Source organism: Heteronotia binoei, chromosome 21 (genome assembly GCF_032191835.1).
Source record: "Heteronotia binoei isolate CCM8104 ecotype False Entrance Well chromosome 21, APGP_CSIRO_Hbin_v1, whole genome shotgun sequence".
Classification (NCBI taxonomy): Eukaryota; Metazoa; Chordata; class Lepidosauria; order Squamata; family Gekkonidae; genus Heteronotia; species Heteronotia binoei.
The window spans coordinates 39,792,933-39,809,298 of NC_083243.1; the positions used below are offsets into that span (position 1 = coordinate 39,792,933).

The window sequence follows — 16,366 nt, forward strand, 5'->3', positions numbered from 1 at the left end:
GAAGCCAGTTTCTGCCTAAGTTTATATAAATTATTCAGAGAAGTTTTCCGCATGCATCCTTAAGGAAGCACATAAGGCAAAATGTCAGGAAAATAATACAAAATAGGGGAAAGTTTTTTTTTTACCTTTCTGCCTTTTTCAAGATAATTGAGCACACTGACTAGGGATCTGTAAAACAAACAAACAATATTTCTCAGGTTTGGGTATACTGAACCTAAAAACTATTGGTATTTCCCAACATTCACAAGTGCCAATATTGGTATGGTATTCAAATTTGGTAAATATTTGAAACCTAATTTTTTTTTTTGCTTCTGTTACATCCTATAGGTACTATTGTAGCCAATAGGCGCCATAAGATATAATGGAGAATTGATCCAGGGGTATCTGGGGCTCGGGGGGGCGGGATATGCTGCAGATTTGGTGTCTCTACCTCAACACCCTCCCCCCGTCAATTTCAAAATGATATGACCAGGGATCCAATTCTGTGGGCCCCAGAAGAAGGTACCCCCATCTCCCATCGTTTCCAAATAAAAGGATTACGGAAGCCCACCTGGTGGATACCTTTGGTTGGGATAGGGATACCTGCAACCGTCATGACTTCTTTTTTCTGCACCTTGTGTGAAAAAAGAGAGTGCTTCAGGTGCTTCCCTTTCTCCAGTTTGGACCACAGCCCCTGATAATAAGAAAGGCAGTGCAGAATACCTAAACCTTTTGGTATTTGCTGAATGCCTGCATTTAACCTAACAGATGAAAGGGGGAAATGGCAAACACTATGTTTTCTGAGGAGTAGAAATTCATTCAGTTTTCCATCTATAATTTGAGAATAACAAGAGATTAATTATGAGTATAGTAAGATAAGGATAGGGGGGATAAAGTGTTTAGCACAGTTTAAGAAGTCTGTATAACTTTTTAAATTCCAATTTTTTAAAAAAAAAACAACCAAACATTCCCTGTTGCATATGCTAAATTTCTTTGGGCGATGCTGATTTCTTTATCTGCGGGGAGGAGGAGGGGGAAGGGAAATAGATTGCTACAGAAAGAAAGACCTTATAGCAGGGGTGTCAAACATGCAGTTCGGGGGCCGAATCAGCCCCCCAGAGGGCACTTATCAGGCCCCTAACTAGCTGTCATCTTCTTCCTCTCCCTCGCTCTTGCTTCCTTCTGCATAACAGCTTGCTTTGCAAGGCTTGCTCAATTGCACAGGAGCTACAGAGCAAAACCTTTATTTTCTCCATTGACTGAGGCTCCTCCCTTGGGGAGGAATAGCTTGCTTTGCCAGGCTCTCTGTCATACAGCAGAGCTATTGAGCCAAGCCTCTTTCCCTTCTATTGACTGAGGCTTCCCCCCTCCCAAGTCCTTGGGGAAGGAAGGAAAGAACCAGAGCTTTCTTTGCCCAGTTCCCAGGATCCCTTGGGAGAAAGATAAAGAAAGCACCTTTAAGACCAATGAGTGCTAACGTTTTAAGCAAGTTTTAAGTTTTTTTAAAAATATATATATTTGTGTTTGTGTTCTTTATAAAATTTATATGTTTGCTACCTAATCTTAAATACGTACACACATGGCCCAGCCCAACATGGCTTGGCCCAACAAGGTCTCTTTTATGTTAGATCCGGCCCTCATAAGAAATGAGTTTGACACCCTTGCCTTATAGGTTTGTAGAGAAACTGAATATTTACAGTGGGTTTTTACTGTAAAAAATGTATTGGTAGTTACCTTCTTTTTTATTTATTTAAAATATTTCTGTGTTCCCTGTACATCCAAATGAAGTCCCTGGGATAGAATCCTTCTGGGAGTTCTTAGGAGTTCAAATGTGAAATTTGGGATTTCCTAACCAAAATAATGATTTTTTTTCTCTAATATCAGCCTCCCTTCCAGAGGATTGGAGGGTAGAAACATTGATTTTAAATGAGCATCCAAAGGAAATCTAAGAAATTACAGGCCAATTAACTTAACACAAGTGTTGCCATCATGGTGTCCAAGTAGAGTTGCCATCCTCGAGGTGGTAGCTGGAGATCTCCTAGAACTATAAGTGATCTCCAGGCAACAAGAGATCATTTACCTTGGAGGAAATGGCTGCCTTGGAGACTGGACTATATGACACTATACCCCACTGAAGTCCCTCCCCTCCTCAAACCCCATCCTCCCCAGATTCCACTTCTCACCCCTCTCCCCCCCCAAAAAACAAACCTCCGAGTATTTCCCAACCCAGAGCTGACAACCTTAGCTCCACTGGCCAAAGTTCCAGGAATTTCCCATGGCAATGCTATGTCCATGGATGTCAAAGCAGCCATCAGCATTTTTCCTGGTGCCTTCCAAGTGTTTTTAGAAAGTGGGCAGGACCAGATTGGACTTTTGTGCATGAGGGCTTCTGATTGGCTGAACAGATTTTTTTTTTAAAAAAAATGTTGCTTTGGGAGTAACTGCCACCACAGTACAAGGATCTTCACTAAGTAACTGAAGCTAAGCAGTGTGCATATGCAGGAAAATAGTTCAAAACATTATGTTCATTTTAAAAAGCTTCCCAGTGAACAGATGCAAAAAAGGACAAAGATGCAAAAAAGGACAAAAACAACCAAGGGATTTGGAGCACTTCTCTATGAGAAAAGTGTGTGTTGCAGGGGGGGGCGTTGTTCAGAGTTTACATTGCTTTAGAAAGAAGAAATTGAATTGGAGGGGTATGAGAGAAGTTTATAAAATTATGCATGGGGTAGAGAAAGTGAATTAGGTGACTTTTTCTCCCTCTCCCATAACCTTAGAACAGCGGTCCCCAACCTTCTTGGCACTATGGACCGGTTTTGTGGAAGACAATTTTTCCACAGACTGAGGGGGGGGGGATGGTTTCTTGGATGATAAATTGTGCACTTTATTTCTATTAGTTTGGTATGGTGGGTATGTGGACTCTTATCTGGGAGAACAGGGTTTGATTCCCCACTCCTCCACTTACAGCTGCTGGAATGACCCTGGGTTAGCCGTAGCTCTAGCAGAGTTGTCCTTGAAAGGGCAGCTTCTGGGGAGAGCTCTCTCAGCCGCACCCACCTCACAGGGTGTCTGTTGTGGGGGAGGAAGGTAAAGGAGATTGTGAGCTGCTCTGAGACTCTGAGATTTGGTGTGGACGGCAGGATATATATCCAATGTTGTCTTATTATTACTACATTGTAATATATAATGAAATAATTATACAACTCTTGGCCAGGTTGCTAACAGGCCGTGGACCAGTACTGGTCCATGGACCGGGGGTTGGGGACCCCTGCCCTAGAACACTTGGCATTGCTTTTTGAAAGACAGGCAAGGAGAAGAGTTATAAATAAATAACTATACATCAACCATCACTTTAAAGAAGGAAGATGCAAGGGACTGGGGGGAAGGATTTGTCTCCACACACCTTTCTCATCTGGGCTGCATCAGATCTGTCAAAGGAAGGGGATACATTCCTCTGCCCTTATCTTTGGCCATGAACTATGGAAAGTGTTATGTGGGAATCTGATTGGGGATGCGGTGGCTTGTTTTTTCCCTGATCCTTCCGGTGCATGGTCAACAATTCAATCAGCGGCTGTGACCTTATGGGTCGTGTTACTTTTTTGTTTTGTTTTGTTTTTTAATAGTGGAGGTCTTAGCGTAAAAACTGATTTGGATAAGTGATACAAATAATCCTTTCCTGTGCTCAAAAGCCTTTAATGCATTCCTCTTGTTAGAAATAAATGGATGGTCTTTCTCTCCCCCACCACTTGAATGATTGTGCTAGACATCAATCTGCCATTTAGGGGGGGAAATGAAATATGCATTATTGGGCATTGCAGACCTAGTGAATTAAAATTCCACTTGAAAACTGCGAAGTGTTAAAGTTCTCCACCTTGCTCCTGCTATGCAAATTGTTGTTGGTACTCTGACAATCTTGGAAAATATTATTTCCAAATTAAATATTGTAGATTTAATGAAAACATCTAATCATTAAAAGGCAGAGGTCTGTCCAAATTGCTGGTTGTCAAAGGAAAGTTCTTTAAAACTACATTTCATTTTAAATGTGTATAAATGAGCTGTGATTGTTTTTCAGAAATGTTATGCAAACCTGTGTTGTCATGCTCCTCATTAAAAGCAGTTTCATCCAACAAAATGGGACAGTTTGCTGTATAGAATTGTTCTGCAGTAGGTCTGGACCATGAGATGCATCTTTGAGCCTTCCTAAATGAAAATCCTTTCCCTTGCTTTAAAAAAAAATAACTGAAAGTGCACTGTGTAGAAATGTCACACATACCCCTCCCCAGCTATGGAGAAAACTGTGCAGTGTGTGACGCTTTACATTAGTGATGCCCTGAGAGCTCTGGACAAAAGTTAATGTTGTTGTTGATCCTCCCTTATACTCTGCTCTCTGTTGGCAGAGTTCAGATAATCCTATTAAATAGCATACTACAATCAGCTGGAAAATGTTACTCAAACAAAGTTCCAATCTTGTAATGAAACAGATTTTTTTTAATGCTCCTTTGTAGTTGAGATGGTGCATGTGAGCTTTTCCATTTATTGCCCTTTTCTGGTATTATCTTTTGAAAAAGGTTCTTTTTCCCATGGCTTATTGGTATAATGGTCCCTTTAAACATGTACAGCTGTGTGATTTGTTGGTTTCCAGTTTGTGAAGTGAAATGAAATATATCTGATGACAATAGCTTACTGATGCTCAAGCAGATAATAACTATTTCACCTATCATCCTCATGTTTTATAAAAGTACCGAACTAACTAGAAGTTTCCTGTTGAGACATATAATGTCATTTGCAATTTGTTCTTGCTGCATATGAATTCTAAGTGGTTGTGATTAGCTTGGTTGGGTGCAGTTTGCTTTCTTACCTAAGAAAAATTGTCAAAGGATCAGAAAGCACTGTGCTCCCCCTAAAGGCTAATATACATTTCAAAGACCACTAACCTGTAGAGATATGTTCTAGGAGCTCCCTAATGGGAACTTAATTCCCAGGTGTATTTGTGCCCAACTTAGATCAGCACAATAGTGTCAAGAGTCACTCCATTTTGTTTCATTCCAGTTTGTTCCTCTTGCCATATGTATCCAATTTATACAATGCTACGTTTGTGCTTTGCTATGCTGCCTTTGAAGCATCCTGTTGCTTGCAGTTTATCTAAAGGGAGGGTGACATGTCTGGGAATTGGCTAGTTACTACGCAACCAAGGTCGGGACTGGAGGAGATGCAACCCATGGACTGATAACACCACCTGTGGTGATGAGAGCTTAATAGAAACCCCGCGCAATTCCCCTGCTTTAGCTTGGCGCGCTTTGGCTTGAATTACAGTCAGGGCAAAGGTTTATAAGCAGTAGGAACTGGCAGGAAGGTCAGTTCTGACAATGCGTGTGTATGCCCATGATGCTGGATTAAAGATCTTGAGCTCTACTTGTCTTATCCTTGTCTCTGGGTCTGACATTGTGTCGGAACTCTGCCTTACCCTGAACTGGCCTAAGCCCAGACCCACGATGGCTGGTGAACAGGACCAAGCTATGGGGACCACCAAAAACACGAAAGAGGAGGAACCAAGGCCTGAAGGGTCGTGGGTTACTCCGGCCACCGTGACGGTGCGCAGAAGGGATTGGGGCTCCATGGATTTCTGGGAGAGTATTATCGGAGATCTGAGAGAGGACCCCCAACAACACCACCAACTCTCGGGACTGCAACTGTCTTACCACCGTGGGGGTTCCAGGGAGACGAGAGCGGATGAGAGTATCCCCCGAATGAGCAGGTCGGGGGACAGGGCCGCGGAGTGGATGCAAGAAGCCCTTGCCAGCCAGAGCAGCCAACTCCGAAGAGATGCAAACCATGCACACCTTCGTAATCCAAGAGATGCAGAATCTCCCCCGGCAGGTGTGGGTGATAGAAGAGCAGGTTGTGGCCGCACCCCCCCTTCAACCAGCTCCGGTGGGTGGTGAGCAACCATTGATCCCCGCAACGGGAGAACCCCCAGCAGGAGGAGATCCGCCAGCCAGGGATGAACTGGGCCCCCAACCCCGACCACCCGGGCCAGAGGAACTGGTGGCGGTGTGTGGGGGGGGCAAGTCAGCAAAGCAAGGTTCAACAGGGACTATTCCATTGAATCTATGCGGGGCCACCTCAGCGTCTGGGTCCTCAACTTCCCAACGGAACAGTCACGGGTAGTGTACAGTGGCGGCCGCCTTCAAGGGGCGGCTGCCCAGTGGTATGTCACCCTGTTCGAAAGGAGATCCCACTCAATGAACTCAGCCACGGAACTCCTGAGGGTCCTGCGGCATCACTTTGAAGACCCCTTGCAGGAGACCAATGCCATAGCAGCCCTGCAAGATCTGAAGCAGGGTGCCAGGTTGGTACGAGAATACCTCAACGAATTCAGGGCACTGAATTCCAAGGTCCATAGATGGGACGACAGGGCCAGGATCGAACAGTTCAAAAGGGGCCTAAACTTCCACATCTACGGGGCAGCCCTCAAGTTGGGAGAACTGCGAGACTTGGTCAGGTGCACCCAGCTGGCTTGCGAAATAGAGGACCACAACAAGATGATTGCCCTCCACAAGAAGCAACAAGGGGGGGTGGCGAAGGAAGCCCAGGAGAAGACGCCCAGGCCCAGCTTGCTCAAGAGAGCCCCAGATCAGGTGTCCAAAGAGGAGCGCAACCATACAGCCAAAGCCAAACTGTGCTTCAAATGTGGGGGGGGGGGAGAGAGAATCACATTGCCAGCGAGTGTTCCAACAGGCCGAAGGAGCCGAGGACCTCCACGCCCATAAAGCCAGAAGGTTAAGAAGACGACCAGAGGCTTAGGTGCCCCAGCGGCCAAGGCAAAGTCGGCGGTGTTGCAGTTCCGGGAGCTGATCCCAGAGGAATCCAAGGAGGAGAACGGAGGGGCCCAGCTGCCGGGAAACAACCACGACCTGCTGTGAGGAGTGCACAACAGCAGGTCCAAGCCATGCCATTACGGGTGAGATTGTCTGGGACTTTACTGTGTGCCCATAATCCTAGTAAACCCAGTCACGAAGCGGTTTTCCTGCATCAGGGCCCTACTGGACACCCTCAGCCTGGAATGGCTAGCCGATCATGATCCGCTGGTCCAATGGAGCGGGAGTGTGATCTACTTCCTGGACGCGGTGTGCAAGAGTCACCGGTGGAATAAGAAGTGGGGCCCACACCCCCCCCAACTGGAAAAACTTTGTGCCACCAAGGTCAAAGTGCCCAGTTTACCCCCCAAATACCAAGATCTGCAAAAGGTGTTTGATGCCCAGGAGGTGGACAAACTACCCCCACACAGACCCACTGACTGTGCCATTGAACTAGTGGAGGGGGAGCCATTGCCCAAAGCTGAATTGTACTCCATGAGTCCGGGGGGAAAAGAGAAGTTGCAGCAGTTCCTGGAACTTAACCTACGCTGGGGGTTCATACAACCTGCCAAGTCCCCTAATGCAGCCCCGGTGCTATTCAGAAAGAAAAAAGACGGCAGTTTACAGCTTTGCACTGACTTTTGCAGCTTAAACATGATTTCCATGAGTAATGCGTACCTTCTCCCCCTTATATGGGACCTCCTCGGGGAGGTGTCTCGGGAAAATCTTCACCAAGCTTGATCTCTGAGATGCTTATTTCCGGGTGTGCATCATATTAGGGGATGAGTGGAAAACTGCCTTTAACACACCACTGGGCCAATATGAATATTTAATCATGCTGTTCAGTCTTATGGAGGCCCCAGGAGTATTCGTGAACTTAATCAATGAAGTGTTGCACAAGTGCCTGTATAATGGCGTGGTCTGTTAATGGATGATGTTTTGATATACTCTCAAGACCTACCCTCACATTTTCGCTTAGTGAGAGAGATGCTACAGACCATGTATAAACTGTTTGCCAAGCTGTCCAAGTGTGAATTCCACAAAACAGAACTCGATTTCTTGGGGTACCGCATCTCCACAGGGGGCTGGGGATGGACCCAAATAAAATACAAGCCGCGGTAGAATGGAAACCCCCTCGATCCTGCAAACAGCTCCAGAGTTTCCTCGGGTTCGCAAATTTCTATAGGGGGTTCATCAACAACTTTGCTGAGGTTACCCTACCCTCACGGAACTATTAAAAACCAAGGGGGAAGGGATAGCAAGCCTCAAAGGGCAGTTCCAGTCTCCCATGGACGGGAGAGTGTCAAAAGGCATTTGAGGAACTGAAAGCTTGGTTTACTTTTGAACCCTGCCTGATGAGAATAAAAGGTTTGTGGTGCAATGTGATGTGAGTGACATCGCCTGTGCAGCTGTATTGCTCCAGGAGGGGCCAGATGGCCAACTGCACCCTTGCTCATACTTGTCCCAAAAGTTTAGCCCAACCGAGCGCACCAACGCAGTGCTCAAGCAATTTTTATGCTGCTATACGTCTTTCCAGCAGGATAACTGGGTGGCCCTGCTGCCCTTTGCAGAGTATGCTTACAATAACAGCGTACATAGTGCCACCAAAGTTAGCCCCTTCCAAGCGGTGTATGGATATGAAAGCAAGCCATTCCCGGAGCTCGGCCCCCCCCCCACGTCGGCTCCTGCCGACTTTACAGAATGGTAGAAAGGGATAGCAGGGGGATAGGGAGTTACCAGCCAACAACTGCAGAGGGCGCAAGAAGCCTATAAGACTCAAAATGATAAAAAACACTCTGAACTTTGGGACTTAGCAGTGGGAGACAAAGTGTATATTTCAACCAAGCCATTTACTCAGTGCACAGAACTGCAAAAAATTGGGGATGAAGTATTTGGGACCTTTCCCGATCAAACAGATTATAAATAAGGTGACTGTTGAATTGGAATTGCCAAAAAACCTTAAACATGTCCACCCTTGTTTCCATGCCAGTTATCTGAAGAAGGACCCTGGGCCCTCGTCATGGCACCCCCAGACAAAGCCAGGAGGAAATGGCTGGTTTGGAAAGCGAAGTCTATGGCGTACCTATCTGAGATCCACCTGTGGTGATGACAGCTTAATAGAAACCCTGCGCAATTCCCCCGCTTTAGCTTGGCGCGCTTTGGCTTGAATTATAATGGTCAGGGCAACGGTATATAAGCAGTAGGAACTGGCGGGAAGGCCAGTTCCGACAACGCGTGTGTATGCCCATGATGCTGGATTAAAGATCTTGAGCTCTACTTGTCTTATCCTTGTCTCTGGATGTGACACATAGCACAGGAGGATAAGCCTTCCCTCCCACACACCATTTTCCTAACTCGAAATGCCTCATGAGAGGAAGTGCTTACCTGTACTTAAATTTCTCCAGTGAACAGTGTATCACAGTGTTGGAAAAATGGAATAGAAGGGTAGGTTGAAACTCCTTTTCTGTCTGCACCAAGAACCAATTAATTTGATAAACCAAAAAAAAACATCATTTTAAAATCCAAATACTAATTTAATTAAAAGCACAAAAGCTAAAAAGATGTTCTTTACACAGTTTCTTGCAAATCAGAACTAAGTTGCTTTGGCCCTGAATTACTTCCAGCCCTTTTTCTAAAATTTATGCACTTTAAATAGCTCTGACATCAGTATGAAAAGAATTGAGAAGTGATTCATACTTTTTTTAAAGTACCTCTTCAGACAAAAATTTACCTGCCATCTGCTCCAGCCTGTGCTCCATTGTTTCTTGTTGCAGTGTTTAAAAGCACTTGTCTGCACCTGGGTCTGTTTTCATGTAGATATCAATAAATTTCTCCTTGCTCACATCTCCCCCTACCATATTTTTTCAACAATTCAAAATATCTTTGCTAAGCCAGAGTTTCCTGCCATTATGGGTCAGAGTCACCCCACTTGTTATCTCTTTGCACCGGTTTGCTATCTGCATCAGCCACAAGCTTCTAATTTTTTTTCAGTTTCCCTGAGCCCCCCACCTCATTTCTATTCTACCATTTTTCACAAGACAATATATTATATCCTTCTTTGTCTCTTTCTTTGACTGTGTTTTTTTTATTGTAAAATGCTCTGGCTATGCCTTTTTCCTAGCCGCCAATGTCTCTACTTGTCAGACTGTTTCTTTCTCCTTCAAGATCTTTTTTCTCAAGATCCCCTTCTTTAACAAGTCTAAACTTACTTTACCCTGCTGTCTTTTTTCTCTAACAAAGCAAAAAATAAAAATGCTGTTATAAAGATTGACAGGCTTATTATAACTTAGAGTCCACTTCATTAGATACATGAAGTGGAATTTAAAGGCCATGCAATACAAAAACTCCAATCTGTGATATTTCTATGCAAAACTCAGAAATATACAAAACCAAAAGCCTTTTTAAAAGAATAATCAAAATGACACCGAAAACCTATGTGAGCGTTTTTAAGAACTCCATCAGGCTGGATAGGACAAGTCCCTTAAAAGTCTGAGAGAAGAGAGAAAAATGTGGTGTTAATTATATTAACAATGCTGGAGATTAATTTGATGTAATAGAGACATTTGTTTAACTACTGGTTTTTATACTGTCAATCAGAGGCTGCCATTCTCTGTCCCTGTTGTTCATCCCAGAAGGTTGGACGTGCAGCCTGATACCAGTTCCACTCAACACTGCTTTCTGTTCAGATCTTCCTGGTCTTCTACATGGGCTGTGAACAGGAGGCCTGAAACATCTTTCTTTTTGACCCCTCTCATTTTGTTTTTGACATTGGGCCTGAGAAAGATGGAGAACTCAAAAACTGCACACTATTTTTGTAGCAATCAATCAAGAAGGGTAGCTATGTTCATCTGTCTGTAGCAGTAGAAAAGAGCAAGTGTTCAATAGCCCTTTAAAGGCTAACAAAATTTGTGGCAGGGTATGAGCTTTCCTGAGTCACTGCTTGGTATCTGAAGTGAGAAGTGACTCTCGAAAGCTCATACCCTACCACAAATTTTGTTAATCTTTAAGGTGCTACTGAACTCTTACTTTTTTCTACTATTTGTTGTGTCTTTGACTTAATACATGCCTTTTACTTTGCTTTTCATTTTGCAAAATGAAAGCAGCTGAGTCAGTGTGTGGTATTATACTGGTATATAATCTGCTCCCATAGAGCAGAATGGGAGCTCTGTGGTTGGCTCCCAGAGCTGCCAATCAAGATATGGACAACCGCTTTGGGTGTTTCTGGGACCCAATGTTGCCTAGGAATTGATTGAATTGGTGTTAGGCTCTCTGGAAAACCAACTGCAAAAACCAACTGCCCAAACCTCCACAGGAAAAAGGCAGTTCCACAGGTAAAAGGCAGTGGGAAAGCACAGCAGGAACTCATTTGCATATTAGGCCACACCCCCTGACATCACCATTGTTACACATGGGGCTTATTTCTGGCTTTCCCTCAGTTTTCAGATCCAGCAGCTGCAGCTTATCTTTTCATGTCCCACACCGCCCCTGGCCACCAGGGTTGATACACATATATTTGGAGAGAAACCCAGCTGGCTTACCTGAATGAATTATTTTTTTTGCATCTGTCTGCAACCAGTTAGCTACTGCATGAAACAGTGTGCCATACTTGATGGACCTGGTCTGATCCAACATGGCTCTTCTTACATTCCAGCACCTCATGCCAAATTGCCTAGTAGAAAATGGGCACTTCCCAGGGTAGCATACTACTCCCATATACTACTCTCAAATAGAAATTGTGGGTCAAGGAAAAATGAAATCACCCCTCAAATTTTAATAAGGTTTTTAAAAATTATATTAAAACTCCCATCAAATTCCCAAAGCTACATCATATTTCAGCCAAAGCTCAGACCTGAACCCAAGTTTTTATAGTTGTAGGTAACTCTGGAGGATTAACTCTTTGTACACTTTGATCCAAATGGTATTGGAGGGAGGGGGCCATTTTCAGAGCTTTAAGAATTTAGCTAATTGGTTCTTTAACAGATCAAATTGTACCTGGAAAGCAGGGATATAAAGGCCATGAGGCTTTTGATGTATTCTTGGGAGAATATTTCCTCAGAAAGAGCCAATATGTGTCATCCTAAGGCGAGTTACACCCTTAAGAGTCCATTGACTTCAATGGCCTTAGAAAGGTCTGTTTAGAATGGTGCTGGCAGTCATCAAGAATACTCCCAAATGCCTTTTTTTTTTAGTTCTTTATGTGCTTTATAGTTTAGGACACCACCGGTTTTGTTTAGTGCGCAGCTTCGTTAATGAAAATGTACACAAAACCCAAAGATGTGTGGTACTTAATGTATATGTCTATCTTTCCTGTGTCTGTTCTTCAAATGCCTTTGCTTGTAGGAAGCACCTGCTGTCCAGTCATCTGTAATTGTGTTTCTTTGTAATGATTCCCCCCCCTCTTAAAGTTTAAGAGTTGTGATTTCTTTTATATGAGTGATGGCTATGCAAACAGTGCTACCAACAGCTTTTCTTCATAGGGTTCTGATGAAGCATACGTTCTTGCTGAGAGGAAAGTTGCTTTGAGATTTTTTTCTCTGCACTGATATCAGAGCACAACTACTTTTGTTAGTGCAGAGCTTCTTCTCTGTATCTCTTCTTCCCCCTGCTGGAAATAAATTACCAGTGAAATAAATTGTCAACGACAATCTGAGCAGGGACAGGGAGTAACAAGTATATATATATTTTAAAACTTGCTGTTGCTTGACTAATCAGTGTGCACATTATGTGTGTTTAGCTTGATAATATATTTGTTCCCATAAAACTCTATTTAATTCAGTGAGTGGCTGTCCCCTCCAAGGTTTCTTAGAGCAATTTAATGTTGCAATATTAATGTGGAAGTGAGCTGTCTACTTTGCCATGAAAATTGGGAATGAAGATGTGAAGCTGAATGAGATTAGGATATATTGCTGTTAACTAACATGAACCTTGAGAACTGGGTAAGCTTCAGGTCTACCTAAATAGCAGTTAATCGGAAGTATAATTTCCTTAGCTGGTTACACCCTTTCCCCCCTTTTGAAAGATGGTAGTATTTGCATAGACCTTCAAAACCTTCCTCATATATCTTCTTCGAATCAGGCATTCTCTCATCCTCGTTAGTAGTGTTTATTAGCTGCTGTGCTAGAGGAGGCCAAAATATTGGCTTCCTCATACCTTTTTGTGCGTATTTAAGGCCTTGCTCCAGATTCTTGAATAGCCGAGACTAGCTGGATCTCATCAGAGCTTGGAAGTTTTATGTATAAATAAGCAATAATAGTGCAAGAGCCCCAAATAGTCTTTCCAAGGAGTAGTTCCTGCTTCTTAGATTATAATTATGCGTTCTGAAGAGAAACCAGAGTATAATTATGTGGTCCAAGTTTTTATCTGGTCATTGTTAATACCTTAATAACAAAATCGGTTGCCATAAGTAATTTTATATAACGTTATGTTGTTTACATGCTCAACAAAGTTAGTTTATTCCATTAGGACAGCTGATAGATCACATGCATGTTGATATAGGCCCCAAAGCAGTTTGGGCATTTTAAGCACCACCATCCCTTAAAAATAAATAAATAAAAGGATCGCTTTCATGATTGCAGAGAAATATTGGCAAAAGCAAAGGCAAAACATGTGTATGTGGAAGGGAAGTTAACACTATAATCCTAAGCAAAGTTACCTTCTTCTAAGAGCACTTACTTCAGTGGACTTAGAACAATGCAACTGTGCTTAGGATTGTCCACTAAGTTTCATACCACTGCACTAGCCCTTCAAAGATTAAGGTTTTTTTGAAGTGTTATAAAGATTGACATTATTTTGTAAAAGTAGTAGTAGAAATTAGATAAAGCATTAGTCAGTCTAGTTGGCAGTCGGTGCTCATGAATAATCATGTAACATAAATTGCCATGAGTCATGAGAATATTATCTTGTCACCAAATAAATAGAAGTGGAAGTGAAAATAGTACTCTTGGCATCACTTTTATGGGCAACTTACTTTATGAAAACATTTTTAAAATCTAGGCTTCAGCTGTGGTACAAAGAGGCCATGATTCACCCAGATGGCCTGTAGGTGTGTGAACTCCAACACTTAGAGTGCCCCCCCCCCCCCCCGCGTGTTAAGAGCACACAATCATATATTTGGGTAAAATTAAATTAGGAGCTATTGTCCGTGTATACCAAGATCTAGAATTTGGTGGTAGCACTTCACTATGGGAATAGGGAGGTTCCCAGGAGTAAAGCAGGCTGAAAATAGAATCAAAGTCTAAATATTTATTTAGAAAAATAGATCAAGAAAAGCAGAAGCACTCAGAGAGCTACAAGCTTGTGCATGCAGGCAAATGTACACAGATACAGTAAAACTTAACTCTAGACAACCTAGAACTTAAGCAGTAAAAGCACACAACAAAGGAGGACAAAGGAAAACACATAAGTCTATCCAAACTGGTGAGGAGGTCCTGGGTAGGAAGTGAAGAAGGAAGAAGCAGAACAGAGACTGATCTCCGAGAGTCCTGTGTTCAAGCTGCACAGGAAGAGGAGGCTGAAGTTGGTTAAAAAGGTAAAGGTAGTCTGCTGTGCAAGCACCAGTCGTTTCCAACTCTGGGGTGACATCGCATCACAAAGTTTTCATGGCAGACTTTTTAATGGGGTGGTTTGCCATTGCCTTCCCCAGTCATCTACACTTTACCCCCAGCAAGCTGGGTACTCATTTTACCGACCTTGGAAGGATGGAAGGCTGAGTCAACCTTGAGCCAGCTACTTGAACCCAGCTTCTGCAGGGATCGAACTCAGGTCATGAGTTCCTTATTTGTGACTTATTCATGAATTCAGACAGAGAACACTAAGGAGAGTTTTAAAGCTCTGAACCCCAAAATAAGGTTTGGACCTCCATAAATCATTCACCTGTACATTCAGGGGACTCTCCCCTTTGAAGGACATATGGCATTTCTTGATCCAAAGCGCAGTTCTCATGCCAGCTGCTCTGAGATGGGGTGTCCACATATTGTGTTGGAAGACACAACAGGCTCTAGAAAGAGGCTGTGGGTGAGTGGCCCCCCCTTTCTGTCTTCCCACCCACTCACCCAAGTGAAGGCATTCTCTCCCCCCAATCTTGGTGTCTTCCCACCCATCCAAGGCAGCCATTTTCTGTATGTCAAGCATGCGGGTTCAATGACGAGTCAAAGTTGATACAAAGACTACGTTTATTGATAAACCGATACTTTCAGTGTAACAGATTCTTGAGAGTGATGCTGCAAATACATTGATACAATACTTTTAAGGCTTACCTCAAAAGGATTCCAAAAGGTGGGGACGAGGGTTAGGTCTCACACATAAACTATCATAAATGTCTACATTCTCATAGCATTATCAGGACTCCGTCCTTGCTTTCCCCAGATGTGCCATACTCCCTACCAGGAATGTATGGGAAGGTGCTGATTATTTCTTCTCAAGTTAGTTTCGTTTCTCACTACTTCTACTTTGCAAGCAATAAAGCAAGAAGGGGAAAGGGAAAGAATAACAAAGCTTGGTCCTCCATGATACTTCACAGACCGGTGTTATGAAGGACCCTAAAACAATCAATTATCAATGGAATTTCACCATACTTGACACTGTAGGGGAATTGATCTGACTTCAGCTTTCCATCTCCTCCCCCCTCCCTGCATCCTCTACCTAGGAAAAGTACAGTCTTTCACCACAGTGTGGACCAAATCAGCTCGCATCATTCTCCTCTCCCCATTTTGATCTGCACAATGACACAGTGAGATACGTTAGGCTGAAAGTCTGTGACTGGTTCAAAATTAGTTTGGACCAAAGCAGGAGAGAAGCAACCTCAGCAGGGTATAATGACACAGAGTCCACCCTGCACAGTAGCGGTTTTCTCCTGATTGCTGCCATCTGGAGAGCAGTTGTAATTCTTAGTGATCTCCAGCCCTCACCTGGAAATTGGCTGCAGTGGTTCCCCAGGAGGAAATGGCTGGTTTGGAGGGCGAAGTCTATGTCACTGTACCTATCTGAGGTCCCACTCCTCAAACCCCACCCTCTCCAGACTCCATCCCTCAGATCTCCAGAGATTTCCAACCTGGAGTTGGCAAGCCTATCTTCTTCCTAGCAGCAGTACAAGCAGCCAGGCCTAGGGTAGCCAACCTCCAGGTGGAGCCTGAAGATCCCCTGGTATCACAACTGAACTCCAAACAACAGATTTGTCTCCCCCTGGAGAAAATAACTGCTTTGGAGGGTGAACTCTATGGCATTATTTTCAGCTCAGGCCTCCCTGCTTCTCAAACCCTGCCTTCCTCAAGCTCCAGCACAAAATCTTCAGGAATTTCCCACCAACCTGGAACTGGCCACACTAACCAGGACTGGGCCCAATGAGTTCTCCCTGAAAGGCCAAAAGAGGCCTAAAAAGGGCCTCCTCCCCCTGCCTTTTAGTAAGAGAACCAAATTGGTTGCATTTTACTGACAGAAGCAGACTTGGTTGCCTAGCAACAGCTACTGCCTAGCAGCTTCCCCTGTGGCCCAATCCTTGTCTGTCCTGGGGCCAGCAGTGGGCGGGAGAGAGG

The 16,366-nt window shown here is 43.8% G+C and overlaps 1 protein-coding gene across 7 annotated transcripts in view; it reads left to right on the forward strand.

The window, feature by feature from the left end:
• Positions 1 to 16,366, forward strand: part of TTC7B (tetratricopeptide repeat domain 7B) — a 172,477-nt gene that overhangs the window by 143,778 nt on the left and 12,333 nt on the right. The window lies entirely within an intron of this gene.